We start from the raw sequence: 10,297 nt of genomic DNA on the forward strand, positions 1-10,297 counted from the left end.
AGAAGAGTCATCGGGGATCCTAGCAGCCAATACCAGGTCTGCGGGGCCCGGTCCTGTGGTCAGGGATTATTGATGTGATCGGGGGATCTCTTTCCTCACTTCTATTCTCTCAATCTTTATTAGTGTGCCATACATAATAAACTTTGATCATCGGCCCTTCACATTTCCACACATCTATCAATGGAAACGTCATATTTGTGACTGATGTATCCTCCAGAGCGGGGACAATAAGCCCCGGGGGGTCATACAAATAGCGGCATTTACTGAAATGGATCTAGAGCGCTGGGTGTCTATACTGAAAATGTTTATAAAAAGACACCTACATGGGGAGACGCCGGAGACAAAGCCCGAGGTGACGGAAATCGGAGTGATTCATTCTCCACTGCGCTCCCCTAAATTATCTGCGAAGTCAGAGCTTCATACAAACCCTCCATTATCCGCATCCATGCGAGCGCGGCACATAACAGACAACTGTAATTCACCACCATTCACCACCACAAATAACCCCAGATAAAATTAGCCCCATTCCCAAACATATATATATATATATATATATATATATATATATAAATGGTATATATGTGTGTATATATAGCCCAATGGAACATTTATTGTCATGGCTTTTACAACCATTTTTGTGAGCCGAGGTTACCAATTACACATATTAAATTTTATCCTGAAGAATGGCTTTTAATCATAATTCATAATTATTTATCAATCACATAATGAACTAATGAGATGAAAGAATCAACGCAGAGTACTAAGAGCAAAGATATAGATAGCAAAGATATAAACAGGGGACAGTGATAGTAGTTATATACAAAGGCGTAAGGATCACGGTTGCAGAGATTATGACCGGGCCCGGCAGTGTTAGGGGCCCGGTGCCCACCCTGCAAAGAAGCAGCCGGCTCCTCTCAGTGGTGTACCACCTATGGCGGCAGACCACACGGCTGCTATGGGGCCCATTAGTCGGGGGGCCCGGTACCAGCGGCGGCACTGGCCCCCTCTCCAGTCATCACACAAAGCAATGATGAGAGAGGGAGCAGAGCACTCAGCTTCAACCTTCATCATTCTCCCCCCTGTGCCTGCATTCGATATGGAAGCGCAGAGGAGCGCAGTGTCGTCGGTACTGCGCGCTGCTGTGCTGAGACATGCAGGATGTTCTGACCAGAACAGCGGGGGAATGAGGAAAGATGAGAAATTGTTTTTTGTTTTTTCAATCAGTGCGTATACGGTGGCCACAGGAGTATGGGGCTGCATTAAACAGTATGGGGGCTGCATAATACAATATGAAGGACTAGACTATGGAGATACCTTATACATGGACTGTGGGGATGTATTATAATACATGCAGGATTATGGGAACTGCATTATATTATATGGAGGAATAATGGGCTTACCTTGTGCATGGACTATGGGGGTGCATTATAATTCACGATGGACTATGGGGTGCAATATACAGTAATACATGGAGGACTATGGGGTGTGCATTATAATACATGCAGGACTATGGGGGCTGCATTATAATATGTGGATGACTATGGGGGTTACCATATACATTGACTATGGGTTGCATTTTAAAACATGGAGGACTATGGGGGCTGCATTATAATATGTGGAGGACTATGGGGGTTACTTTATACATTGACTATGGGGTGCATTATAAAACATGGAAGACTATGGGGTCTGCATTATAATATGTGGAGGACTATGGGGTGCATTATAATATATGAAGGACTATGGGGTGAATTATATGGCGGACTATGGCGATGCATAGTCTAATTTTCTAAATAATCTAATTTATTGAGATGCACTTGCAGCTTAACAACGTCAGAGATAAACAATGTAGCTAAACTCTTAGCCGTAGGCAATTTTGGTAGAGGAACCAAGTGAACCATTTTGCTGAAATAGTCCATCACCACCCATACTACAGTATTACCACCAGAATTAGGAAAATCCATGACAAAATCCATGGAGAAATTAGTCCAAGGTTGAAACACTACCGGGGTCTGGCGAGAAGCTTTAGACCTGGCGCAAACTTTGTACTTATGGACATACTCGCCAACATCCTTTCGATCACTCTGCCACCCCTTGAAACAGATCTGCAGGTGGCAGAGGAACCAGTCAGGCACTTTGTTGCGAGGATGGCAAAAACAGCTTGTCACAATATGCTGTCTGAGACCAATACCCAGAGTAGTCACCACCACCCCTTCACTAAGAATTTTGATTGGATTTTCATCCCTCAACTCTGGAACAAAACTATGTGACAAAGCATCAGGCTTAACATTCATAGAACCAGGGAGATAAGTCACCGAGAAATCAAACCGAGTGAAACAAAGGCCCATTGGGCCTTTCTAGTATTCGAGCATTTATTGACGTCAACATCAAGTAAGTTTTTGTGCTCAGTGAAGACCGTTACTTTATCTCTACCACCCTCTGACCAATGCCTCCATTCCCCGAAAGCGCTCTTAACAGTCAAGAGTTCTCAATCGCCTATTTCATAATTGGACTCCACTTGTTAGAATTTCTGAGAGAAAAAAAGCACTTGGATGAAAGTAACCATCCTTCTTCTGAGAAAGAAGGGCACCCAACCCCACAGAAGAGGCATCTACCTCAACCAGAAAAGTCAACTCAACATTGGGTTGATTCTTCTGAGAAAGAAGGGCACCCAACCCCACAGAAGAGGCATCTACCTCAACCAGAAAAGTCAACTCAACATTGGGTTGATTCTTTTGAGAAAGAAGGGCACCCAACCCCACAGAAGAGGCATCCACCTCAACCACAAAAGTCAACTCAACATTTGGTTGATTCTTCTGAGAAAGAAAGGCACCCAACCCCACAGAAGAGGCATCTACCTCAACCAGAAAAGTCAACTCAACATTGGGTTGATCTTAGAAAGAAGGGCACCCAACCCCACAGAAGAGGGGCATCTAGCTCAACCACAAAAGTCAACTCAACATTGGATTGATTCTTCTGAGAAAGAAGGGCACCCAACCCCACAGAAGAGGCATCTACCTCAACCACAAAAGTCAACTCAACATTGGGTTGATTCTTCTGAGAAAGAAGGGCACCCAACCCCACAGAAGAGGCATCTACCTCAACCACAAAAGTCAACTCAACATTGGGTTGATTCTTCTGAGAAAGAAGGGCACCCAACCCCACAGAAGAGGCATCTAGCTCAACCACAAAAGTCAACTCAACATTGGGTTGATTGAGGACTGGAGCCATAGAAAAAGCTGTCTTTAGAGCAGCAAAGGCATCAACAGCCTCGGTAGACCAAGAGGAAATGTTAGTCTCCTTATTGGTCATATCAGTTAAAGGTTTGACTATGACAGACAAGTACTTAATGAACTGACAGTACTAATAAGCAAAACCCAAGAACCTCTGTAAAACTTTAAGATTTGTAGGTTGTAACCCATCAAGGAAAGCCTGCACCTTAACGGGATCCATCTGAAAATCTTTAGCAGAAACCAAATGACCCAAAAACTGAATCTGCTACACCTCAAATGGACATGTCTCCAGTTTGGCAAATAAATGGTTGTCACAAAGAACTTGAAGCACCTGCTGAACATGCTACTGATGTTCCTCACGAGAAGCTGAGTAAATCAAGATTTCATCCAAGTATATCACCACAAATCTACCCACTAGAGAAGAAAACATAATTCATGAGGTTCTGAAACACTGCTGGACCATTGGTGTGACCGAATGGCATCACCAAAATTTCAAAATGACCCTTGGGTGTATTAAAGGCAGTCGTCAACTCATCACCTTGGATAACTCTTACATGTTCATCTAAGATAGTTTAGAAAACCACTTGGCCCTCACTAGTTGATTAAACAGATCAGAATTAAGTGGTAGTGGGTATGGAATATCGTGCACCGTATATATACAGTTAGGTCCAGAAATATTTGGACAGTGGCACAATTTTGGCGAGTTGGGCTCTGCATGCCACCACATTGGATTTGAAATGAAACCTCTACAACAGAATTCAAGTGCAGATTGTAACGTTTAATTTGAAGGTTTGAACAAAAATATCTGATAGAAATTGTAGGAATTGTACACATTTCTTTACAAACACTCCACATTTTAGGAGGTCAAAAGTAATTGGACAAATAAACCAAACCCAAACAAAATATTTTTATTTTCAATATTTTGTTGCGAATCCTTTGGAGGCAATCACTGCCTTAAGTCTGGAACCCATGGACATCACCAAACGTTGGGTTTCCTCCTTCTTAATGCTTTGCCAGGCCTTTACAGCTGCAGCCTTCAGGTCTTGCTTGTTTGTGAGTCTTTCCGTCTTAAGTCTGGATTTGAGCACGTGAAATGCATGCTCAATTGGGTTAAGATCTGGTGATTGACTTGGCCATTGCAGAATGTTCCACTTTTTTGCACTCATGAACTCCTGGGTAGCTTTGGCTGTATGCTTGGGGTCATTGTCCATCTGTACTATGAAGCGCCGTCCGATCAACTTTGCGGCATTTGGCTGAATCTGGGCTGAAAGTATATCCCGGTACACTTCAGAATTCACCCGGCTACTCTTGTCTGCTGTTATGTCATCAATAAACACAAGTGACCCAGTGCCATTGAAAGCCATGCATGCCCATGCCATCACGTTGCCTCCACCATGTTTTACAGAGGATGTGGTGTGCCTTGGATCATGTGCCGTTCCCTTTCTTCTCCAAACTTTTTTCTTCCCATCATTCTGGTACAGGTTGATCTTTGTCTCATCTGTCCATAGAATACTTTTCCAGAACTGAGCTGGCTTCATGAGGTGTTTTTTCAGCAAATTTAACTCTGGCCTGTCTATTTTTGGAATTGATGAATGGTTTGCATCTAGATGTGAACCCTTTGTATTTACTTTCATGGAGTCTTCTCTTTACTGTTGACTTAGAGACAGATACACCTACTTCACTGAGAGTGTTCTGGACTTCAGTTGATGTTGTGAACGGGTTCTTCTTCACCAAAGAAAGTATGCGGCGATCATCCACCACTGTTGTCATCCGTGGACGCCCAGGCCTTTTTGAGTTCCCAAGCTCACCAGTCAATTCCTTTTTTCTCAGAATGTACCCGACTGTTGATTTTGCTACTCCAAGCATGTCTGCTATCTCTCTGATGGATTTTTTCTTTTTTTTCAGCCTCAGGATGTTCTGCTTCACCTCAATTGAGAGTTCCTTAGACCGCATGTTGTCTGGTCACAGCAACAGCTTCCAAATGCAAAACCACACACCTGTAATCAACCCCAGACCTTTTAACTACTTCATTGATTACAGGTTAACGAGGGAGACGCCTTCAGAGTTAATTGCAGCCCTTAGAGTCCCTTGTCCAATTACTTTTGGTCCCTTTAAAAAGAGGTGGCTATGCATTACAGAGCTATGATTCCTAAACCCTTTCTCCGATTTGGATGTGAAAACTCTCATATTGCAGCTGGGAGTGTGCACTTTCAGCCCATATTATATATATAATTGTATTTCTGAACATGTTTTTGTAAACAGCTAAAATAACAAAACTTGTGTCACTGTCCAAATATTTCTGGACCTAACTGTATATGGGTAAGGAATATGTACACATATCTTATTAATAACTCTAAAATCTAAACAAGCCTGCATTTTTTTCTTAAGAAAGAAAAATCCTGCGGCAACTGGTGAAGTGGAAGGTCTTATGCAACCCTTACAGAGACTGTTTTCAATGTACTCCTTCAAGGCAACTCTTCAGGAAGAAAGAGATTAAACAGATAAGATTTAGGCAATTTGGCCACTGGTATAAATTCAATAGCACAGTGTGACCTGCAAAGAAGAAGAACATCATATTCAATCTCAGAAAAAAAAACATCCTAAAAATCTTGAATTAAATCTGGAAGAAGAAACCTTACCACTGCCAGGGATTAAGATAAAAAACTGTAAAAAAAAAAATTGCGCCAAAAATTAACCTCACAAGTCTCCCAATAGATGGTAGGATTGTGTTTCACCAGGGCATACCCAACAAAACGTTAGCTAACTTTAGTTATATTCCTGTACATAGGGGGCAGTATTATAGTAGTTATATTCTTGTACATAGGGGAAGTATTATAGTAGTTATATTCTTATACATAGGGGGCAGTATTATAGTAGTTATATACTTGTACATAGGGGCAGTATTATAGTAGTTATATTCTTGTACATAGGGGCAGTATTATAGTAGTTATATTCTTGTACATAGGGGCAGTATTATAGTAGTTATGTTCTTGTACATAGGAGCAGTATTATAGTAGTTATATTCTTGTACATAGGAGCAGTATTATAGTAGTTATGTTCTTGTACATAGAGGCAGTATTATAGTAGTTATATTCTTGTATATAAGGGCAGTATTATAGTAGTTATATTCTTGTACATAGGAGCAGAATTATAGTAGTTCTATTCTTGTATATATAGGAGCAGAATTATAGTAGTTCTATTCTTGTACATAGGGGCAGTATTATAGTAGTTATATTCTTGTATATAAGGGCAGTATTATAGTAGTTATATTCTTGTATATAGGAGCAGTATTATAGCAGTTATATTCTTGTACATAGGGGAAGTATTATAGTAGTTATATTCTTGTACATAGGGGCAGTATTATAGTAGTTATATTCTTGTACATAGGGGCAGTATTATAGTAGTTATATTCTTGTACATAGGGGCATTATTATATTAGTTATATTCTTGTACATAGGGGCAGTATTATAGTAATTATATTCTTGTACATAGGGGCATTATTATATTAGTTATATTCTTGTACATAGGGGCAGTATTATAGTAGTTATATTCTTGTACATAGGAGCAGTATTATAGTAATTATATTCTTGTACATAGGAGCAGTATTATAGTAATTATATTCTTGTACATAGGAGCAGTATTATAGTAGTTATATTCTTGTATATAGGAGCAGTATTATAGTAATTATATTCTTGTACATAGGGGCAGTATTATAGTAGTTATATTCTTGTACATAGGGGCAGTATTATAGTAGTTATATTCTTGTACATAGGATCAGTATTATAGTAGTTATATTCTTGTACATAGGAGCAGTATTATAGTAGTTATATTCTTGTACATAGGAGCAGTATTATAGTAATGATATTCTTGTATATAGGGTCAGCATTATAGTAGTTATATTCTTATACATGGGTGCAGTATTATATTAGTTTTGTTAGTGCGGACCTATTCACTAATGCTTTTTGTGATCCATAGATTAGACATTACATTTTTGCATATCATTTAAAATGTAGCATTATCTGCAGTGCACACGTTCAGTGCTAAATTAAAATCTAATTCTGGTCATTTTAGGTCACAGATTCATTCAGTTTTCCCATCAAAGCTGAGGAATACGCTGTGACAAATGTTTGATGTTCTTGATTACAGGGCTAATGGCGTTGTGTCATGTGGAGGACGCTGGCAGGGAGATCGCTCTTGCCAATAGCGAACAGAATATGCAGCCGTCTTATTTTGCTTCTTATTTTCATCTTGTTACTGTGATTCATTCATTATTTTATTTCCATTCATTTTAATTAAGTCAGAGAAAATGCGGATTTCACTATTGAGAGGAGCTTTCAGCTAAATTTGACCGACAGAAATCAAAACAAATTAGATGTCACCAACTGACAAAGAATTGGGTCAAATAAATGATTTAAATTTGCAAAATCTGAGCGTTCAATGTTCCCCTCATTTAATCAAAATTACGGAATTGTGTAAATGTACAGCCAATATCATATAAGTGTAAAGAAGAGCGAGGCGTCCTGGAGGTGATGATCCGGCCCCCGCAGAGCCCTGATCTTACATCATCCCGACTGCCTGGGATCAAGAGACCGAAGGATCCGCACGAGACTCATACACAGAAGATCGGGGGTCAGGTCTCCAAGATGTCTGTGAAAAGTAACCTCAAAGACCGAATGAAGGCAAAAGGAAGCCACCAAATAATAATGTGATTTTCAATTATTTTTCTTCATTTAATTTCCATTTTGTTCATTTATAAAAAATGAATTATTAACACTTCTGTTTCCGAAAATTTTCTTTGCAGCATTTTTTTTTCCCACACCTGTATAAAACTTTGCACAATATAGTATAAAAATATAACTAATACTGACTCCTACATTCAAGAATATAACTACTATAATGCTGCTCCTATGTACAAGAATATAACTACTATAATACTTCTCCTATGTACAAGAATATAACTACTATAATACTGCCCCCTATGTACAAGAATATAACTACTATAATACTACTCCTATGTACAAGAATATAACTACTATAATACTGCCCCCTATGTACAAGAATATAACTACTATAATACTACTCCTATGTACAAGAATATAACTACTATAATACTGCCCCCTATGTACAAGAATATAACTACTATAATGCTGCTCCTATGTACAAGAATATAACTACTATAATACTGCTCCTATGTACAAGAATATAACTACTATAATACTGACCCCTATGTACAAGAATATAACTACTATAATACTACTCCTATGTACAAGAATATAACTACTATAATACTGCCCCCTATGTACAAGAATATAACTACTATAATACTGCCCCCTATATACAAGAATATAACTACTATAATACTGCTCCTATGTACAAGAATATAACTACTATAATACTGCCCCCCTATGTACAAGAATATAACTACTATAATACTGCCCCCCTATGTACAAGAATATAACTACTATAATACTGCCCCCTATATACAAGAATATAACAACTATAATACTGCCCCTATGTACAAGAATATAACTACTATAATACTGCCCCTATGTACAAGAATATAACTACTATAATACTGCCCCTATGTACAAGAATATAACTACTATAATACTGACCCCTATATACAAGAATATAGCTACTATAATACTGCCCCTATGTACAAGAATATAACTACTATAATACTGCCCCTATGTACAAGAATATAACTACTATAATACTGCCACCTATGTACAAGAATATAATTACTATAATACTGCCCCCTATATACAAGAATATAACTACTACAATACTGTCCCTATGTACAAGAATATAACTACTATAATACTGCCCCCTATATACAAGAATATAACTACTATAATACTGTCCCTATGTACAAGAATATAACTACTATAATACTGCCCCCTATGTACAAGAATATAACTACTATAATACTATCCCCTATGTACAGGAATATAACTACTATAATACTGCCCCTATGTACAAGAATATAACTACTATAATACTGCCATCTATGTACAAGAATATAACTACTATAATACTGCCCCTATGTACAAGAATATAACTGCTATAATACTGCCATCTATGTACAAGAATATAACTACTATAATACTGCCCCTATGTACAAGAATATAACTACTATAATACTGTCCCTATGTACAAGAATATAACTACTATAATACTGCCCCCTATGTACAAGAATATAACTACTATAATACTGTCCCTATGTACAAGAATATAACTACTATAATACTGCCATCTATGTACAAGAATATATCTACTATAATACTGCCCCTATGTACAAGAATATAACTACTATAATACTACCCCTATGTACAAGAATATAACTACTATATTACTACCCCTATGTATAAGAATATAACTACTATAATACTGTCCCTATGTACAAGAATATAACTACTATAATACTGCCCCTATGTACAAGAATATAACTACTATAATACTGCCCCTATGTACAAGATTATAACTACTATAATACTGCCCCTATATACAAGAATATAACTACTATAATACTGTCCCTATGTACAAGAATATAACTACTATAATACTGCCCCGTATGTACAAGAATATAACCACTATAATCCATTTGTGTTATGAAGGATGCATTGTATATTATTTTATTTAACAGTTGTGGTTTGCACTTGCCATTTTGACTTTTCTTTATTCGACTTTCTGGGCATTTTAGTGAGTTATTTAATTCCATCCACAGTACATAACATAATTTTTCACCTCATTTTGTATCGCAGCATGAATTTAGAATTTGGGAAAAAATGATTATTTTAACAAAAATGAACATTTTGATTTCGAGCGCTCTGCTGAAGCTGCTGAGTACACACTGTGCCGTGCCTGTGGCACCTCTTCTGGATATCATGCAGTTAATCACAAAGAATACAATGTGCCAGCGATAAGATGTTTAGTCACCCCTGATTATAATTTAGGGAAGCGTTAGGTTTATTCTGTATTATTGTGAACATCTGCTGTTGGGGTGTACACTTTAGAGGAAACAAACATCAAAATGACTCCAAACTTGTATGTATGAGACAGAAGCA

The sequence above is a fragment of the Anomaloglossus baeobatrachus genome, chromosome 3 (genome assembly GCF_048569485.1).
Source record: "Anomaloglossus baeobatrachus isolate aAnoBae1 chromosome 3, aAnoBae1.hap1, whole genome shotgun sequence".
Lineage (NCBI taxonomy): Eukaryota > Metazoa > Chordata > Amphibia > Anura > Aromobatidae > Anomaloglossus > Anomaloglossus baeobatrachus.